Consider the following 22,259-nt stretch of genomic DNA (forward strand, 5'->3'; position numbering starts at 1 on the left):
AGGAAGTTCACTCGCTGCTGGAAAAAGGGGCCATAGAGCATGTTCCCCCACCAGTCAGGGAGTCCGGGTTCTACAGCCGGTACTTCATAGTTCCCAAGAAGGATGGAGGGTTGCGTCCAATTCTAGATCTAAGGCACTTGAACCAGTCTCTGAGGAGATTCAAGTTCAAGATGCTCACTATTCCCATCATCGTGAGTCAAATCCAATCCGAGGATTGGTTTGTCACGATAGATCTAAAGGACGCATACTTCCATATATCCATCCTTCCATGTCACAGGAGGTTCCTGAGGTTCGCTTTCGGGGGCGAAGCGTACCAATATCGGGTTCTTCCATTCGGCCTAGCACTCTCCCCTCGCACATTCACCAAGTGTATGGATGCAGCTCTGGCCCCGCTGAGGCTCCAGGGCATCCGTGTGCTGAATTACATCGACGACTGGCTAATCCTGGCCCAGTCTCGAGAGTTGGCAGTTCGGCATCGAGATGTCGTCCTTGGCCATATTCAGCACTTGGGGTTGAGGCTCAACACGAAAAAGAGCGTGTTGACACCCGCCCAACGGACGACGTTCTTGGGGGTGGTATGGGACTCGACAACGATGCAGGCACAAATGTCTCCTGCACGTATCGAGTCCATATTGACCACACTAAACAGGGTGAAGCTAGGCCACACCATCACAGTGAAACACTTCCAGAGAGTGTTGGGTCTCATGGCAGCAGCGTCCAGCGTGATTCCTTCTGGCCTTCTGCACATGAGAGCCCTGCAGTGGTGGTTGAAAGCCAAGGGGTTTTCCCCGAGGGGAAATCCTTTCCGCATGATAAGGGTTACGCGCAGATGCCTTCGTTCCCTATCAATGTGGAAGAAACCTTGGTTTCTGTCCCAAGGTCCCAAGTTGGGAGCGTTATGTCGCCGAATTACGATTTCGACAGACGCCTCCCTCACGGGCTGGGGCGCGGTCATGGACGGCCGCTTTGCGAGAGGTCTCTGGCAGGACCATCATTCCTCTTGGCACATAAATTGCCTAGAAATGTTGGCGGTGTTCCGGGCTCTGAGGAGCTTCCTGCCAGACCTCCACGGTCGCCATGTCCTTGTGAGAACCGACAACATGTCGGTGGTGTCTTATTTGAACCGCCAGGGGGGTCTGAGGTCGCGCCCTCTGTGCAGACTGGCGCATCAGATCCTCCTGTGGTCCCAGCGGAGACTATCGTCTCTCAGGGCGGTGTATGTCCCGGGGGACCAGAATCAGGGAGCAGACGTCCTGTCAAGGCAGGGGCTGAGGCCCGGGGAATGGAGACTCCACCCCGAGACGGTGGAGTTGATATGCGAGAGGTTCGGCCCGGTGGAAGTGGACTTATTTGCGTCTCGAGAGACGACACACTGTCCCCTGTGGTTCTCCCTCACGCATCCAGCCCCGCTGGGGTTGGATGCCATGGTACAGACGTGGCCGAGGCTACGTCTGTATGCTTTTCCCCCGATCGCTCTGCTCCCGGGAGTTCTGGAAAGGGTCCGTCGAGACGGTGTCAGTCTACTATTAGTAGCCCCGTCGTGGCCGGCCCGAGTATGGTTCTCGGATATCATATCACTCCTGGCAGGCCAGCCATGGCAGATCCCTCTGAGGAGGGACCTGCTGTCCCAGGCAGGGGGCTCAGTTCTCCACCCTCGGCCCGAGCTGTGGAAACTGTGGGTCTGGCCCTTGAGGGGGCACAGTACCTAGAAGCCGGCCTATCTACAGGAGTAGTTGAGACTATTCTCAGTTCCAGAGCTCCCTCCACGAGGAAGTTGTACGGCCTGAAGTGGAATGTATTTTCCATTTGGTGCAGAGAGCGTGGATTGGACCCAGTTAACTGCCCGGTGGCTTCAGTACTGGAGTTTCTCCATGACCGCTTTTCTGCTGGACTTACCCCATCCACACTCAAGGTTTATGTGGCTGCCATTGCGGCTTTCCACGCTCCTCTGAGTGACGGGCCTCTGGGGAGGCATCAGCTGGTCGTACGCTTCCTACGGGGAGCCTGGAGGATGAGACCTGCGACTCGCACCAGGGTTCCCACCTGGGACCTGGCAGTGGTCCTCGAAGCGTTGGCTGAGGCCCCCTTCGAGCCGCTGGAGTCGGCTGAGGCCAAGAACCTGACTCTCAAGATGGCTTTTCTCCTTGCCATCACCTCTCCTAAGAGGGTGGGAGATCTCCAGGCACTCTCGGTATCTCCTCAGTGCCTGGAGTTTGCTCCTGGGAGAGTCAAGGCCATCCTGCACCCCAGTTTGGGCTATGTCCCTAAGGTGCCAACCAATATGGCTAGGTCTACGGTTCTGCAGGCGTTTCATCCCCCACCTCATGTGACGGCAGAGGATGGAAGACTTCACCTGCTCTGCCCTGTCAGAGCATTAGACATTTATGTTCAGAGGTCTTCACAATGGAGGAAGGCGGACCAGTTGCTGGTGTGTTTCGGGTCCCCCAAGAAAGGGCTTCCCGCCTCTAAGCAAACCATCAGCAACTGGATCGTTCAGACTATTTCCCTGGCCTATCAGGTGCGCAATCTGCCTTCACCTATGGCCGTGAGGGCTCACTCTACTAGAGGCATGGCGTCCTCCAAAGCCCTCCTTTCAGGGACTCCTATCCATGACATATGTGAGGCGGCGGGCTGGGCCACTCCGCACACATTCATGAGATTCTACAGTCTGGACCTTCCCTCTACACCCGGTGCACGAGTGCTTTCGTCCTAAGTTGTGCCTGAAGACAGCTTCACACTAGGATGAGCGGGGTTCGTTGTGGTATAGTGGGTATCTCGTTCCCCTAGTGTCGTCACCGACGCAGTTCGAGTTCCCTCGAAAGGGAACGTCTCGGGTTACGTATGTAACCCTTGTTCCCTGAGAAAGGGAACGAGACACTGCGTCGGTTCGCCACACCTCACCCCGCCTGGAGCACTTGCTTCATAGCAAAAGCTGACATTTCTGTGTGCCGGCGTGCTTTTGTACACATCCGTATATGCCGTCACACACTACGTCATCACGCAACGCCAATAGGATTGGACTGAGTTTCATTCATAAATTCAGACGCGCTACGCTGAAGGGCGTTCCCCTAGTGTCGTCACCGACGCAGTGTCTCGTTCCCTTTCTCAGGGAACAAGGGTTACATACGTAACCCGAGACGTTTTATGCACGTCTGCTTTGCTCATTGACAACTGCTCGCGACCATGCGCTGCAACCAAGGTAACGTTAGAACTAACGTGCTAAAACTGTGATGCAAAACTTCGGTTTGATACGGTAGTTAACTAGATAGATATAGCTTCTAGCATGCGACCTTTGTGTAGGGCTGGGTACCGAGTTCGATACTTTTGAGGGACCGACCGAATTGCCTCGATATATCGAGTATCGAAAAATGACGTTCATTCCAGATTTCGATACCTAACAGTTACATGCAAACTCTACAGTACACTACACACACGAGACGCGCGGAACTCTCCGCGCACATACTCATATGAGAGGCGCGCGCACACGCACAAATATGATGAAGACCTTGACAGTGCACAGAGTAAACATTAGAGCAGAAAGTTGCTCCGTCTTCGACTGGTAAATGAAGAGATACCTTGTTGATCACTCTGACAGTGTTTATATTGCAATAAATAATAACCTACTGAATGTACACTGCCTTTCAAAAATGTGTTGGTTGGTCAGATTTTTTTTTTCAGTAAGGATGCATTACATTTATCAAAGGTGGCATTAAAACATGTGTAATGTTACAAAATATTTCGTTTTTAAATAAATGCTTTTCTTTTGAATTTTTTATTCATCAAAGAATCATTAAAAAATGTATCATAGTTTCCTAAATATTAAGCAGCAAACTGTTTTCATATTTCTGAAGGGTCATGTGACACTGAAGTAATGATTTTGAAAATTCAGCTTTGACATCACAGGAATAAATTACATTTTGAAATATATTCAAATAAGATTTTAAATTTTAATACTATTTCACAATATTACAAGTTTTACTGTATTTTTTGCAGGTGCTTTTTTGTTCCTTTGTGCACTGGCTAAGGAGCATGAGTCAAACTGAAAAAATAAAACCAAAGTTTTTTTGAGGTAATGTGTTATGTAATCTTGTTAAAATGGATTTCATAAAATTGGTATCGAAAAAATACCGAAATATTGAAATGCCTTCATTGTGCATAATAAAATTGACTGGAAATGTTGTGTTGGAGTTTGCACTGATGGTGCAACTGCGATGACAGCCAAACACAAGGGCCTGGTAACGCGTGTGCGTAATGTTGCTCCATCCTCTGTGTCAACTCATTGCTGCATTCACAGAGAACAGCTCGCGGGGAAAAAGATGCCAAGTTGCCTTAAAACTGTTTTAGACGAGGCAGTTAAAATAGTCAACTCAATCAAAGGCAAGGCCCTCAACTCGCGTCTTTTTAAAGTCCTGTGAGTATAAATGGGGAGTGAGCACACAAAACTTCTGTTCCACACTGAAGTGCGCTGGTTGTCCCGTGGCAAGGTCCTGTCTCGTCTCTTTGAACTGCGCGATGAAGTAAAATTATTTCTGCACCAAGCTGATGAACTGTATGATCGACTTCATGACTTTATGTGGCTTTCAAAACTAGCCTATCTTGCAGATATTTTCAGCACGCTCAATACGCTCAACTTAGCACTGCAAGGAAAAACGGTCACAGTCTTCACTGTACAGGACAAAATTAAAGGGGCCCGCACCAAATTAAAGCTCTGGTGCGCACGTATCGATCGCCGTGAATTTGACTGTTTCCCCACTCTAGCGGACTTTCTTCTCGAAACTGAAGAGACCCTGGGTGACGACACCGTCACAGCCATAAAGGAACATCTACAAGGCCTTCACATGCAGCTGGGGAAATACTTTCCAGAGCTAGATGTGGACTTTGAGTGGATCAGAAATCCGTTTGGCGACATCATTGAGCAATGTACCAAGCTCTCAATACAGGAAGGCAATAGTCTTGTGGACATTGCATCAGATGGAGGTCTCAAAATGTCATTCAAACAACAGCCCTTAACAGACTTCTGGGCTCAGCTCCTTCCTGAACATCCAAAGCTTGCAGAATCTGCCCTCAAAGTGCTCATGCCCTTCCCAACTACATACAACTGTGAAGTTGGGTTTTCCACACTGGTTGGTTTGAAAACAAAACAGCGCAACAGACTAAACGTGGAGCCTAGTATGAGACTGAAACTCTCCTCTTTGGAGCCAGACATTCAGAAACTGATGTGTGATAAGCAGCACCACCCGTCTCATTAATATTCACGTTAAGTTTTAGATGGAAATCTCAAAATATAAAATCCACAGATCTATTATTTTTGTAATGTACTAGTTTTTGTTTCATGTGTAAAATCCCAGTAATTTCAGTGATATTGGACATTAAGGGGAACATTCTTTTCAGCATTTTATTGTTACCATAGTTACAACCATAGACTTCCTATACCCACCACCTCAGTTTTAAACTAATGGCTCTTTGGAATGACATTACATTTAGTCATTTAGCAGACGCCCTTATCCAAAGCGACTTACAAATTAGGACTAAGTTCAGCGAGTCATCATAAAGAGGCAAAAGCAACAACAACGCAGGAAGTGCTCAAAATACGAAGTTCAGGTATTATTCAGAGTAGCATAAGCCTGATAAGTGATGTTTCAAAGGGAAAGGTTTTTTTTTTTTTTTTTTTTTTTTTTCTCTCTATAAGGTTAAGTGCTCGCGGAAGAGATTGGTTTTCAGCTGTTTTTTGAATGTTGTCAGGGATTCTGCATTCCGGATGAGGGTGGGGAGAGCGTTCCACCAGCATGGAACTGTAAATGAGAATGTTCTGGAAAGTGATTTTGTGGCTTTCTGTGATGGAACCACGAGACGTCGCTCGTTGACCGATCGTAGGTGTCTGGTAGGGATGTAGACTCGTAGGAGTGAGTGAAAGTAGGAGGGAGCTGAGCCTGTGATAGTTCTGTAAGCAAGCGTCAGTGCCTTGAACTTGATGCGAGCAGCTAGAGGTAGCCAGTGCAGAGAGATGAACAGAGGAGTGACGTGGGCCCTCTTGGGCTCGTTGAAGACAAGACGAGCTGCAGCATTCTGGATCATCTGTAGGGGTTTGGTCGCACATGCTGGGAGTCCAGCCAGAAGGGCATTGCAGTAGTCGAGCCTAGAGATGACCAGGGCCTGGACGATAAGTTGTGTTGCATGCTCAGTTAGGAAAGGCCTGATCTTCCTGATGTTGTGCAGTGCAAACCTGCATGATCGAGCTGTCTTTGAAATGTGATCTGTGAAGGTCAGCTGGTCATCAAACGTTACTCCAAGATTTCTGACCGATCTTGATGGGGTGATTAATGATGACTCTAGCTGGATGGTGAAGTCGTGCTGTAGAGACGGATTGGCAGGGAGGACGAGAAGCTCAGTCTTTGCCAGGTTGAGCTGCAGGTGGTGTTCCTTCATCCATGTGGAGATGTCCGCCAGACAGCTTGAGACCCGTGCAGCTACTGTTGACATCCAGCTGGTTGTTTAGAGACAAGAAGGATGTTAGTTGGTTGAAGACAGCTCTTTCAAGTGTCTTCGCAATGAATGGTAGGAGAGAGATAGGTCTGTAATTCTCTACCAATGATGTGTTTAGCGTTGGTTTTTTGAGCAGTGGAGTAACCCGAGCCTGCTTGAATGCTGTAGGGAAGGTGCCAGTGTGGAGGGATGAGTTGATGATGTGTGTGAGTGATGGTAGAAGTGTGGGAGAGATGGCTTGTAGAAGGTGTGAGGGGATGGGGTCAAGCGGGCAGGTGGTAGGGTGACTGGAGAGGAGAAGTGTAGATACTTCTTCCTCGGTTAGCGAAGAAAAGGAGGACAGAGGGGTATTGGCTGTGGAAGGGGTCGGTCTGGGTTCCTGTGTGTGTGGAGGAGTGGGACCTTTAAGTGGGACCTAGGCTGTTACAGTATGTTTAATTGCAGTTTTTTTTTTTCACATGTGCAGTTTGTTGTTCATATTAAGCTGCAACTCATTTCACATTTACTTTTTCAAATGAAATAAAAATTAATATAATAATTTCTGATCATATCATTGCATTTGTGTTTGAATAATTAGTTTTTGACTTGAAACAGTTGCATATTAAACTTAAATTTAGCTTATCCTTCCTATTTTGTTGGTTTTTGGGGGCGTGTTAGAGTGGGATTCTGTTAGGTGGTCCTCAGAAAAAAATTGGAAGATAAAGTGGTCCTTGGGCTGAAAAAGTTTGAGAAACACTGCTCTATGGGAATTTAACATAGGGGTGTCCAAACTTATGCACACTGTATTTTAAGGAAGAACATTTATTTATTTACGATACATTATTCATTCACGAAGAAAATTGGTGTCCTTAAAGGTTGGATTTTTCCCAAAAAATTTAATTAAGGCATTAAGTTCAATTTCCAAAAGATGATTTTTTATTCCTCTTTTTAGTCAACTTTAGCATGGGTGTCTAAACTTATGCATAGCACTGTATGTGTAGCTGTCATATTACTGTCAAGAGACTACCGTATTGATTGTTCAGTAGAAGCAAGCTGTGTTTCACCATTACTGTTATAGCCTGCATGTTTGCATTTTTGGCTAATTTCAAAGTTCAGATAATTTGGCTTTTTCAGGTGGGGATTTACACATTTCTGGGGGGGGGGTAATTTAAACTCAAAATAGTAAGTTATTACAGGGGATAGTAATCTGAACTCAAAATAGTAAGCTTTTACAGACTTGAAAGTTCCAGTAACTTGAATTAAAAAAACTTAGTTGTCAGAACTTGAAAAACTTAGCTGACGCAACTTAATAATTGTAGTTCTTCAAAACGTAAAAAATTAAGTTGATATCTTCAACTCAAAAATTCTGTGCAGTCGGTTGCCTTGAAAATTTGAGTTGAACTAACTTTTTCTTTTTTACAGTGTGGATAAAAACTTAACTGGTCAAACGAGCCACCAATCACAGTAGCCTACAACGTGCGCGCTTTGTTTTGAACTTGCCTTGGCTGTATCTACTAAGCGCGAGCCGTTAAATATGAGAGTTGCGACCAGACAGTATGAGGTTGCGACACACTAGGCTTGTTCGACTTGAACCGGCGCTGCACAGATCAATCAGTTTATGACATCAAAGTATAGAGCGAAATCGCGAGAGCGATTGAAAAGCATACAGAGCCGTCTACTCTCTAATCGCTCTCGCGGTATTTTAATGTCATTCACCGATTGGTCTGTGCAGTGTGCCGTTTCAAGTCGAACAAGCCTACTGTGATCACGCCGCCGCGCGGTCACGTGATTCGTGTAGCTCTCAATAGTTCCAAACAAATCGCGTTGCCAATGATTTTAAGCAGGGCAGAGAGCAGCAGCTATTATTGCAGCAACAATTATCGGTAAATATTGACGCATAATGAACATTGCTTATTACGTTGACACTAAAATTACTTGCATATAATAGCATTTTTTTTCTGGGGAGTAGCAGAAACACTGCATTAATACGTTTTGGTGTTTAATTTGGGAGGGAAATTGGCTGCTCCCATAACGTAGAATATGTGTGTGTGTGTGTGTATATATATATATATTTATTTAATGGCATTGTGCAGGTTTATGTGAATGTATCATAACATTAGGATGTTTATAATTATGACCATAGACGCTCGTGAAAAATATATACAGTAAATACTGTAAATGTATTATACCTTATGGAAACAGTCCCCTTCCGTCCAAAATTAAACACACAAAAAATATTCAATTCAATTAAATTCAATTCAATTAAATTCAATAAAAAAAAAAAAATATATATATATATATATATATATATATATATATAGACTAATTAATGTCATTTTATTAATAAATTGATGTGCCAGGAGTGACATTAGAGTCTTCACGTAGACTGAGTTAAGCAAGAGTCTTGTGACAAAAATTATAATAGGACATTATAGCCATAAAAAAATCATAGTACTTGGATACTTAAGTACATTTGAAGGCAAATACTTTTGTACTTTTACTCAAGTGAATGTTTAAAGGCAGCACTTCTACTTTTACTTGAGTAATATTTTACCTTTAGTATCTTTACTTTAACTCAAGTACATGGTATGTGTACTTCGTCCACCACTGCTGTAACGCGAGTGTTGTACATTTCTTTGTTATTTGGATAACCGTTTTCCTGTTGGTTATATGGCGCGCGCGATATCCACATTTCAAGATCGCAGAGCTTGATGTAATTGTAATAAGATAAATTACAGACGTTACAGATCTCTCATGAAAAGGCAACAGTAGGTTCGCGTTAGCTACATGATAATAACTGTAAACCATCCGAATAAAGTACCGTATCCAGACATAATATTTCAAACTAACCATTCGGAAACGTCCTGCTGGAGCCGCTGAGTTGCAACTTCTTCATCCGTTGCTTCTCCATCTGGATCAGATTCTGGGTCAAACTGAAATGCTTGAACGACTGCGTGTCTTCGTGCCACTGCAATATATCCAACGTAAACAAACATGCATGGTACCGTTGCGCAAGATGGTCAAGGCCACACCCACCCTCCACCTTGCGCCGCCTTTCTCCTCCTCATTAGTATTTAAAGCTACAGCCACCGAAACTGCCCGTCTGAAGGAAGCTCATTCTGGGACTGGCTTGTAGTGGCTATAATTCTGCACCGAGGCTGAATTTTTGGAAAGAGATTTCAGATACAGTACTAAGGACCACTAAGGACTATATTAAAGTCTACAAAAAGTAGCATGTCATGGGACCTTTAAGAGAGTCATCCTGCTTAGGCCTCCACACAAACAGCCTTCCAGGTAGAGCTTAAGAAGTGGTCCCTCCCTCTCTGAGGAGGTGTTTTCAGGCCCCTCGCTCCCTGAGCTCTAGTGGTAGTCGAGCTAGCTGTCCTAACTATATGTGTCAGGCCTCCTCTCCTTCGAGAGTCATCCTGCTGAGGCCTCCATAAATACAGCTTGGTAGGTAGAGTGTGAAAGGGGCTCTTCCTCATATCATGTGTAGCTCTTAGACCCGTTGCTCCCTGAGCTCTGTGTTGATGTTTTGGAAACCTCGGTGTCCAATAAATCTCTGGTGTGAATCTGGCAGGCCCCTCTTCCTTTAGAGTCATCCTGCTGAGGCCTCCAGGCGAGCAGCCTGTCAGTTAGAGATGGAGGAGCGGTCTCTCTCTCTAAAGGAGAGCAGTTAGGCCCCCTCGCTCCCTGAGTCAAGTCAAGTCAAGTCAAGTTTATTTGTATAGCGCTTTTCACAATACAGATTGTATCAAAGCAGCTTCACAGTATTAAATTAAAATAATACAACAAAGTTTGTTTCAAGAGGAATTTATTGATTGATAAAATTAAATTAAATATCCCCAACTGAGCAAGCCAAAGGCAACAGTGGCAAGGAACCGAAAAACTCCATCAAGTGACCTAATGGTGTCCTAAAACTCCATCAGGTGACCTAATAGAAAAAAAAAAACCTTGGGAGAACCCAGGCTCAGTCGGGGGCCAGTTCTCCTCTGGCATTTATGAGCAAGAGGCCGGATTGTAGTTTGAACTGTAGGATTATATGAATGCCTGGCTGAAGAGATGCGACTTTAATCTAGTTTTAAACTGGGAGAGCGAGTCTGAGCAACGAACAGTATCAGGAAGACTATTCCAGAGTTTTGGAGCCAAATGTGAAAATGCTCTCCCTCCTTTGGTGGTTCTGGATATCCTGAGCACTGTGATAGGTGAGCTAGCTGTCCTCTAGCATGTGTCAGGCCTCCTCTCCTTCGAGAGTCATTCTGCTGAGGCCTCCATGCAAACAGCTTTGCAGGTAGTGGTACAGAAAACAGGCTCTCTCAATAACGGAGAGTTGTTCTTAGGCCCTTCACTGCCTGAGCTCTGTACTATGAATTTTTTCACACTATGAGAAAAAGCTCTAGAGACCACATTGGTGTAAGTGTGGCAGGCCTCCTCTGCTCTTAGAGTAATCCTGCTGAGGCCACCACTTCCTATAGCACTGCGAAGGAGCTATCGTCTCTGGCTAGAGACTGTGGTTGAGTAATGAAAAACCCAAACAGGTTGTTGGCTTAAGCAATAAGCATGATAGCCTCCCTGGTATGGGGGTTGACATTGGTCCCCCCGAAAGTAGCAGGCTAGGGCCCATAAGCTCTGGACCATACTCCCTTAAAGGAACCCCCCTCTAAAGTCGGGCTGTGGTTTCCATGCCCTTGAGCTGGCTCTGGGTCAAGTCCTTCGTGTGAAAGCACTAGGGTACTTCCTCGCTTAGCATGAAGCTCGGGCAGTGGCAGTGGCATCCCCTCAGCATGGCAGTGTGGTTAGATCGTTCCCCTAGCGTTCTGATGCAGTGTGAGTTCCCTTTCAAAAGGGAACGTCTCAGGTTACGACTGTAACCTATGTGCCCTGAGAACAGGGAATGAGACACTGCGTCTCGTCACCATGCCTCCGGCCTGCTTGCATAGTCCCTTCAGACGAAGATGTGGATGACATGTTCTCTAGGCGCCCCTTTTTTACTTCCGGGTTGCGCTAGAGAATGATGTCATGGCTGACGCCGGCCAATGCGATGGTCGTGTTTATACAGTGTCTCAGTCATCAGTCACGCTGAGGCATTACCCTAGAGTTCTGACGCAGTGTCTCGTTCCCTGTTCTCAGGAAACATAGGTAAACCGAATCATACCTGTCGTACAATTGTCTGTGGCTTTTCTTATAAAACAGCATTTTTTTTTTTCGGTGTAAACCCAAAAAATATATAAAATCTTTAAGAGCAAATATGTTAAAGATTAGCTATTCCCTAAAAGCAGTTAATGTAACACTTTATTTTAATGGTCCCTTTTGAACATTTAGTTGACTACGAGTAACTTTGCAACTACATGTTAACTAACACTCATTAGAGTATTAGTAGACTTTCTGCTTAATATTTACTAACTATTTATTATGATGGTTCTCCAACAGACATTCTATTGACTATAAGTATCTTTGCAACTTATTCTAACCCTAACCCTACCAGTCCAGTAATACTCTACAAATACTCTAATGATAGTTAATAGACATGTAGGTGCAACTTTACTTATAGTCAGCAGAATGTGTTAAAGTAGTGGTTCTCAACGGGGGCGGTACCGCCCCCCAGGGGGCGTTCAGAGAACAACGGGGGGCGTTGGAAGCAAGATTTTTGAAAGGGGGGCGTTCAGGTGTAAAAGGGGGGCGTTCACGAGTTTAAATATGTAACGCAAATTTTTGTTCATTTACTTTTATTCATTTTAAGCATTTAGTAATTTAGTTGTAATAAACACTTTAAGTGGGCTATTTAAAAAGTGTTAGGACTATGTTTTTGTTAAATTATGTTGTAAAACATATGCGCAGAGTGTGATATCATATCATATTGTGTGTGCACGCGCGTCTATGGTGCGCGTGAAAGAATACGTCAGCAGAGCGCGCAAAAAAAACCCAAAACATTCGCCCGCAGCCGCTCTATCCTGACCGCAAGTCCACCGTCAGTGTTGTAGGTAGACACTAGGCAGGTTTTTTGTGTTCATTTCTATTGCATTACGATTGAAAGCAGTATCAATAATGTCAAAAATATGATGTGCAGTCAAGTTCGGGTATGTGTATATGCTGTGAGTGTTCTCACCGCTCGCGCTTGTTGTGATTCGCGGAGTTTTGACGAGTTGTATTTTGACGACTTGATATTATTTCTTATTCAAAAGTTTAGAATGTCTAACATTTTAAAATCTTCCAGTTTAAAGCGACATGTAGCCTATCGTTACTTTTGCAACGACTCTATTATTTTTCCAGTCATAGACCAGCGCTCAAGCACTGACTAGAATCCAGCGCTGACTAGAATCACGCAGCGGAGGAATGGAGAGTTGACAAGCCATTAAAAAATATTGACTTAAGAAACACTTATATCTTTTCAAATATTTTCAATAAATCATGTTCCCATTCACTCTGGCGACGAATTTTAAAATTAATTTAACTAAATTCTATTTATAAGGTAAAACTTTTACATTTTTAGGCATTAACAAATTCCAATCCCTAATGCCAAAATGTTTTCTTTGTTCACCAAGTAATTTACTGGTCAGGCATTATTGTTAACTCGCAAGACAGTAAGAAGAAAATGACAATTTGATGGATAATTTAAATATATTCTGCAATCACATTTTGGTAATGTATTCATTCCGCCATCACATCTGAGCGGAAACACTGCTTGGGTAGTTTCAAGATATAAACATAATTAATAATACAATAATAATTTAATTGTTCATATGTGTTTAATCTTGTAAAAAGATTTTTTTTACTGATTATGAACACAAATTAATCACGACAAACCAAAATAATTGTAATTGTATTAATTATACCATTGATGAAAACAAGCTGATACCAATGTATTTTTAGGCCTACAATTCTAACATAATTTTTCATGAAAAATCATGATTGTATTTTTTTTTTTTTGAAAGTAAGGTTAATGTAAGCAGCTTCTTGCAATACTCTCCTAAATGCGTAATAAAACCTAAGTGCAAACATTACCGCTTTAATGACCGTCCTTTATTTTTCAGTGCATTTGTTTTACAATATATGGCTATTACTGTCATGGGATTAATATTATAACTATTATTATGTAGTAGTGTAATGTAGACACTAACTAAAAGTAAAAGAGGTTTGAATTTTTTCTTTGTTTAATTTGCACACTGAATATGGGTTGGCACTTTTAATGTTAAACTCTCAAAGTGCACCAGATTTATTGAATTTAACATTAAAATGCACAAAAAATTCTTACGGGGGGGGGGGGGGGGGGGGGGCGAAACCCCCCTAGAAGGCCCGAGGTCCACTCACCACAGATTTTCCAAAAATCCTGTGAGAAACACTGGTATTGCTATGCCAATGCAGTTTATTGCTTGTTTTTTGAATGAATCACTGTGGAGTATTGTTCAATTGTATTAATAAAAGATAATTTTGCACTTTTTGCAACTGTTAACTCTCACTCGTTCCTGGTCGCTTATTAGTTTAGGGGTGGGGGGCGTTCAGGGATTTGGATATTGGATAGGGGGCGCTGGCCCAAAAAAGGTTGAGAAACACTGTGTTAAAGGGACCATCAAAATAAAGTGAAACCGCAGTTAATTCAGCACAGTGAAGCCTCTTTAACATTGACATCCATTAAATAAACAGCCTTTTGTTTTCTTCCCAACGTACCACAGCGTTAGCAAGCATTATGTTTTTTCATTGCTCTTTTTTTTTTTTTGGGTTGCTTTACATGTTGGTCTCTTGGGTGGTCCTTGAATAATGAAAGCTGTGATGGAGTCCAGACCTTTTTTCGTCAATCTGAAGGTCTGGCTACGCGACACTAGGTTTGCACCAACTTCCAAGATATCTTAAATGTTTTTATAAAATTATACTACTTTTATTTTTATTTTGAATTTCTATTCTGGTGTCACCATTGCCCTATTTGCATGGGGGAGAAGGACCAAGTTCAATCCTATTCAAGTCCACTCCTGATGTAATACCGAATTTAGTATATTAATGAACAGTACTTTACCGTATGTGTTAGAAGTAATGATTACAAAATGGCCAGTTTATCTCTATTTTGACTTTGTTCATAGTATCATAAGAGTATTGTATCATAAGATCAGTATTGAGTATCGAACCAAATCATGAGTTTTAAATGGACATTTACAATGTTGCCATCTTGCTCTTTTGCATCATATAAAATGTTGTTTTCTCATTTCAGTCAGAATAAAACACACTAAAATGAATGAATATGACATGACAAAATATTGATTGATTAATGTACATTTTTGACAAAAACTATTACTAAAACAAAACATTAAATAATACTGTTAAATAAGCTTAAGCTATTTTTTTTTGCTGTGACAGCCTGAGGACTGTAAACACACAAGACATCATCTCAAGGAGAACTGAGCCACTGCTCTTGCTCTGACCGCCTCAGAAAAGCATGAGCCTGCACAAAACTGAGAGGAATAACAATTAAGCAATTACCCGCAAAAATCAGTATTTGGCACCACAAAGCTGTTTGTTCGGATGTGAGCTGTTTGTACCTGTGCGGTGATGTGGGCAATTACCTGGTATTGTTTTCCCTTGTAATAATTTTTGTCTATCTCTATCTCCAAATTTCCCCGGGCATCATGGCAGAGTGCAAATGTGTGCCATTAGCAGCATGAAGGTAAGGTCGGCCCATCAACGGGAGGAAGAACACACTGAGGTAAAAATCAGGAAACAGAGAACTTTAAAAATATTTTATCTTAATTTACATGCTGAGGTAACAGATGCTTTTGATGCAGATTGTCAAACGGCATGTTTGCCACAGAGTGCTGCATATATTATAATTTATGAATTTCTCTTGTTATTCTATTCCCTAGCCCCTCCATGCATGTCAAAAGAAAGAAATGAAAGCAGACAGGCAGAGAGAAAGAACAAAAATTGGTTAACAGCAAGAGGTCAAACTGTTATTGTATTAAAACTCTATGATGACAGGGGCTCTGCAGGTCTACACATGGAGGATGACACCAGACCTACAGCCTGAAACAATGTGTTTTTTGCAAGATTACAAGCCTAAAGGCTGAAACCAAAAATGGTGTTTGACAAGGCACAGCATTTGGACTTATCAACGTTTAATTCATGGAGCAATGCCATAGGAAACCAGAAAGACTTGAGGAGAATTTAGTGTATACAGGGTCCTTTAAATCACATTGTTGACAACTGGAACATTATGTCCACTCCACACTACACTCTAAATCTGGAAGACAGTCAACTACTCACACCCGCACATGTTTACCTGAGCCAAGGCAGTTCACTTTTCAAGGCAGTCAGTCTTTTCATCATCTCAAAGATAAAATACAATTCATTATGCATTCAATGTAATTGGTAAACAAAAATGTGCAATGCCATCTGAATATTTTAAGTCAAAAAGTTGTTATATTAGAGCAAAAAATATATAATGGACAAACCTGCAGTGTTCAATGAAGTGACTACTGAAATACAACATTAGGGAAATGAAAGACTAATGGTGGAAGCCAGAAAGCTGGACTGAACAAATGACATCAAGCTTTATAAGCTCTTCTAAAAAAAAACTCAAACTATTTTTCTAACTGGCCAAACATTAGGATATTGATTTTAATCGATATGCAATTTAATAGATGTCCGCAGTGCAAGCCAGATTATTAAAATGAGCTTGATCATATTAGACGCAGTCCATTGACATACTTTGCATAGGCATATTTGTCCAAAACACCTGAAAACAGAGTGTTCCTATTCAGAGCTGGCTCTATCTGTTAGAAATACAGGAACAGAATAATTTCCGAATGTGCATTCTTCTGCTGATACTGAATGGAACTGAGTTGGTTTGTTGAAAAAAAAAAAGAAAAAAGAAAAATGACTGACAAATATAACGGTTAGTGATTCAAAAACATACAGCGTATGTATAGTCCAATTGTATCCGGTGTATATAAAACCGGTGTAATGTGCTCTCTCCTTATAATGACACTAACCTTGTGACATATAAACACATACATCAACTCAATCACATGTTTAGCGTTCATGTAAACACTACATTCAGATTCATCAATCGGAATGAATTCAGTCCGATTGAAACAAAAGTTCAATGTCACAGCATGTGATTGCCATGCTGTTGGCTTTCATCAAAATTTCAAACCTGATCCAACAAACTTTAAACATTGGAATGTCAATTTCAACCAAAATCATGGTTTGGATCAAAACTCAACATTGTATCAATGTCACATTGCTATCTGGGTAGCTTGTCCGATTCCCTAACAACTGATTCCTCTCGGACGTTTCTTTTTTTCTTTCTTTAGTAAATCAAAACATTCAGTGCTCCCAGTCTGATTCATGAACAAATTACTCCTTTGAGAGAAAGCCACCAGTGTAATATGCAATTTTTATGTAATGTAATTTTTTGTAAATTTTCCAAATGAATGAATGACTTAAAGGGATAGTTCACCCCAAAATTTAAATTAGACCATGATTTACTCACCCTGAAGCCATCCTACACTGTAAAAAAAATAATCGTAAAAAAACGGTCAAATGACTGGCAGCTACGGCTGCCAAACAAAAACCGTAAAATTAAAGTAAAATATCTTAATTCCAATAAAGTGCAAAAACTATAATTTTACAGAATTTTTCATTAAAAGTTTTACAAAAAAACACTGTTATTTTACAGGTTTTTTCCTTGTTTGAATGAAGATATTTTACCTTAATTTTACGGTTTTTGTTTGGCAGCCGTAGCTGCCAGTCATTTGACCGTTTTTTTACGATTATTTTTTTACAGTGTAAAACTTTTATTTTATTGATTTTTCCAAGATTATAATGACCAAACACCTTTAATAAAGTTATGGCACTAAAAGTTCTACTGAGAAACACTGTTATTTTACAGGTATTTCCTAAATTATTACAATCAAACACCTTCAATAACGTTATGGCACTAAAAGTTCTACTGAGAAACACTGTTATTTAACAGATCTTTCCTAAATTATTACAATCAAACACCTTTAATAAAGTGACGGCACTAAAAGTTCTACTGAGAAACACTGTTATTTAACAGATCTTTCCTAAATTATAACGATCGCAACACATTCAATAAATTGTCAAGACGTGCTCAAGAATGTAAGAAAACAGTTTTATTTTAGAAGACAAAATAAGTCTGTAAAAAAACTATAAAACTGATTAAAATCATCTCAAACTTTAATTTGCAGCACTTGTGTTTACATATAATTGAATAGTATTTAAACAATGTAAACTTGTAATCTAAATAAAATTAAATTATTCAGACCCCTGGGGTCACATAGTTCTGATATTAAATATTATATGCTCTTTACATTCAGAATCCTTATTCCTTACTATACAAGTTTATTAATAAGTTAAATCAAAACATACAACAAAAGTGTACCAGAAGTGACAGATACAGCAAATGAACAGCAATCCAGCAAACGGCCAGTAATCAGCTTGGTGCATCTGGGAAGAAAAAAAAAGGACACACTATGATTCTCTCAAAATGATTTCAATTATTTTTGTTTCCTTTAAACAAGCTTAATACATTTTTATTTAAATTGTCTGTTTGTCTTCTGATTTGTCTGGTATCTAAAACTTATGTCCGATTGAAAAATGTGCATCACCAAAAGAAGGAACATGTAGATTCACAACAATGGACATTCTTTTCCAGAGGTATCACTGTAAGGTAAACGCCTAAAATGCCAATTTGTATTATAAAATAAAACCAACAATATTTGTATTAACTGGAGGTGTTTTCAGCCTGCTGTGATATGGGTAATGAGGGTCTTTCTCTCATCCTCCAGGGAATTAAATATATTATATGTGTTAAAAAAAAAAAAAAGGTATATTCTCATTGTGTGAGATTATTAAAGTACTTGAGATAGTTCACCCAAAAAATGAAAATTCTGTCATCATTTACTCACCATCATGTCTTTTCAAACCATGCATTAAAATGAGATATTTTTGAAGAATGTTGGCAACCAAAAAATGCATAAAGGTTTGGAACAACATGAGGGTGAGTAAATTATTTGAGAGAATTTTCTTGTTTGATGTCACTGACTCTGTAAAGAAAGACTACACGCCTGTGCACATTCGCATTCACACACGCATACCTATAGACTAAACACATAATGCATGCCTTTACCGTTTTCACAGATTCACATTTCAGTAGTTTAGACCGAGATGATTTTAGTTGGAAACTGAGTCGTGTAAACGGCCCCTTACTAAGCATAATATTAAAAACCCCAGGGCATATGGATGCTTACTTTTGATTGGAATTTGCCCACTGTCATGCAGATTTTAGCTCAAACCCTAATTAAACTGACCTGAACCAGCTAATCAAGATCCTCAGGATAACCAGAAACAGTTTGGAGCTACACTCTGCAGGACACTGGCCCTCCACTTACACAGGCACCAACAGAGAAACAATCCACTGCAGTATATAAAACAAAAAAAGTTATCTCTTTTTTTCTCCCTCGTGCCATCCCAGATGTATATCTGACTTTCTTTCCACAGAGATTTTTTGAAAAATTATCCATTATTGTAAGCCAATATAATGCAAGTGCATGCTCCAGAAACTACATGCAGCCTACAAACAGCTGCTGTGTTGTTCACACAGGAAGTTTTCTGCACTTATCATGTGAGCTTTACAATGCTCTTGGATTATTGTCAGGATGTGTGTTTGGACTTTTTCGACCTTCAGCATTTTGTTGTCTATTCATTTGCATTATTCGACACGCGAACACGAGACTTTTTCTAAAAGTCTAGTTTATTTTTTCTAAAATTTGTGTTCATCTGAAGAAAGAAAATCATATACCTTTTAATTTACGGTCCCTTATGCCGTCCGAAAGGTATACTGTATGATTTTCTTTCTTCAGATGAACACAAATTTTAGAAAAAATAAACTAGACTTTTAGAAAAAGTCTCGTGTTCGCGTGTGGAATAATGCAAGTGAATAGACAACAAAATGCTGAAGGTCGAAAAAGTCCAAACACACATCCTGACAATAATCCAAGAGCATTGTAAAGCTCACATGATAAGTGCAGAAAACTTCCTGTGTGAACAACACAGCAGCTGTTTGTAGGCTGCATGTAGTTTCTGGAGCATGCACTTGCATTATATTGGCTTACAATAATGGATAATTTTTCAAAAAATCTCTGTGGAAAGAAAGTCAGATATACATCTGGGATGGCACGAGGGAGAAAAAAAGAGATAACTTTTTTTGTTTTATATACTGCAGTGGATACTTACTACTGAATGATGGGCTTGTTTCTCTGTTGGTGCCTGTTCTGCTCCGTAAACATTGTTCCAATGCATGAACTAAAATATATATATAAAAAAAAAAGTTAAAAAGTGTGTTAATTATTACCTGTGTGTTAACAGACTATTGATCTGGGTGACATAGGACCATTTATTAATGTGTTCCTTAAGTGTTATATAAATCTGGGGAACCCTTACTAACATCAACCATAGTTTTGCTACCAAATGGTAATAATAAAGTATTGTAATCAATCCACCATAAAAACATTGTTTCTAAACTTTTACTATAATAAAAACCATGGTTAATTTAGCAAAGGACCCTGGGACATGTCCTAAAAAGAACAGCTCATCCAAGTCATACAGGTTTGAAAATACTTTCATTTTGAAAGGACATTTATGTTTGGGTCAGCTAGGCCTGTGAACTCAAGAAGATAGGTAAAATATTGTCTGGAGGGTTTGAACCAGTGTGCCTTTGAGCAGAGATTACATGTTCTGTCTCTATTTCACGTGTATTTTAATATAACAATACTCACCGCATCTGAAGATCATGTGGCTGTATCATATTTATTCCCAATATTCCTGGATCATGAGGGAAACACACACATACACAGCAATATTAGCTAACGTTATTTGTATTTACTTACTAACAGAGGCATTTGCGAAAGCTTGCAAAATTTTACTCACCAACTCCAAAATTATTTATGTTTAAAATATACATATACTTATTATGATGACTGATCGGTAACGTTAGGCCTATATCCCGCGATCAACATGATTCAAAAGCCTAGTTTGCATATTCTTCTAGAGTCAAATAGTGTGGTTCGAGTTCCTCTCTGTCTAAAGAGACAATGTTCTCAGTCATTGTAAAGCTCCTATGCTGAGTTTTTTTCTTTTCAAAAACTATAAGTTAGCTGGCTGACAATATTTACACATGCTAGCAACACATAACATTAGCCTAATACATTGAAACATGTACTAATATCGATATTGCTCTAATCGCGTTTAGATTCTCAATTTAACACACTATATTTTGATGTAGCAGAATTGTTTTTATAAAATAAAAAGTTATTTACCTTCCGCAGATTGCAATATGTCCGTTACACGTTGTTAATGCGTTGTCCATATTCCTTGTTTGTTCTTCATTAACATCCCGCAACTCGCTCAAAATAAAAATGTAGCAGTCCGATGTAAAAAATCCATGTTTTAAACAATATAAAAGCCACAGAACCGAATAGGCTAGTACTGAAGAGCCAGAGCAGCAGAACACACACCCACTCGCTCCAACAGACGGATATTCAATTCAAACTTGACCAGTAAAAGGCGCGCATAGTTGTCATTGGCCAGATTCCTGGATGACAGTCAGAATAACCAATCATGTTCAAAACAACTAGGAGAGACAGCCAATAGTGTGGTAACATTGCAATTACAAGAAAAGATGACATTTTTTAAAAGAAAAAATAGGAAAAAATATACACTTGATATTTATTTAGTTGTATTTGTAGGCTGGCTGTTATATTTATTCAATTGGTTAAATGGTGTTTTCATTGCAGTGCATGATTAAAAATTAAACTTACAATAACTTATATATAACAACATATATTTACCACTGCTCTGCTAAACAGCAGTTTAACAGAGCAAACAGATTATATATAAAACAGAACAAACACTGCATATGTATTCATATAAAATTCTGTATGTAGACCTATATGAAAAACTAATGGATTGGTATACTCTGCTGACATTAGTTGCATCCATGTGAGCCATAATGACCCTTTTGCACTTTAACAAATTATTGACCTTCCTTTCCTTTAGAAACACTCTTATGCCTAATAATGTCTTGCTTTTCACCTTGTGTGGCACTGTTACCATACACAACCTGTTGGTTTAGGGTTAATCCTCTGTCCAACGCAACACTTTGCTAACATTGGCATAATTCTATACAAGTTACAGCATATACCCCGGGTTTCACTAGCAAGGCTTAAGCCTGTAGTCCCAGACTAAAATGCACGTTTGAGCTGTTTTACCTGAAAGCAACTTGCACTGACTTATCTTAAAATATGTCAGTGCCATTGTTTTGTCTCAAGATGCACACCAGTAATGTGAAACCGGGGCTGGGTTAGAAATTAAGGGTTAAGGTTAACCCTAACAGTAACCCTAACCCTTGTCTACAGACTTTTATTTAACAGCATGGATACTCCGTTTAGCGTTGATACAGGACTAAGAACTTCTCACCGAGACAGTCAGTAATGTAATTTTGCAAAGAGTGTTTGTATGGACTGTCCCATAAGCTAGAGCTATTGGTGGATTCAAGTCATGTCATAAAGATCGTATTTACGAGTTGAACGCACAAAGATGAAAATATGAGTAGGAAGCTCAGAATTTTCTTTAACCCTGATCTTGAAGTGAGAAACATTGAGGAATACCACAATACGTCAGGCTTTTCTATTTACAATGAAGTAAGCTAATGCCTGCACAAAATATGAGCATTATAATATAATATGTAATGGCTTCATAAATTTATTTAAAACATAAAAAAATATATA

The sequence above is a fragment of the Leuciscus leuciscus genome (genome assembly GCF_965113295.1).
Source record: "Leuciscus leuciscus genome assembly, chromosome: 1".
NCBI classification, from domain to species: Eukaryota; Metazoa; Chordata; class Actinopteri; order Cypriniformes; family Leuciscidae; genus Leuciscus; species Leuciscus leuciscus.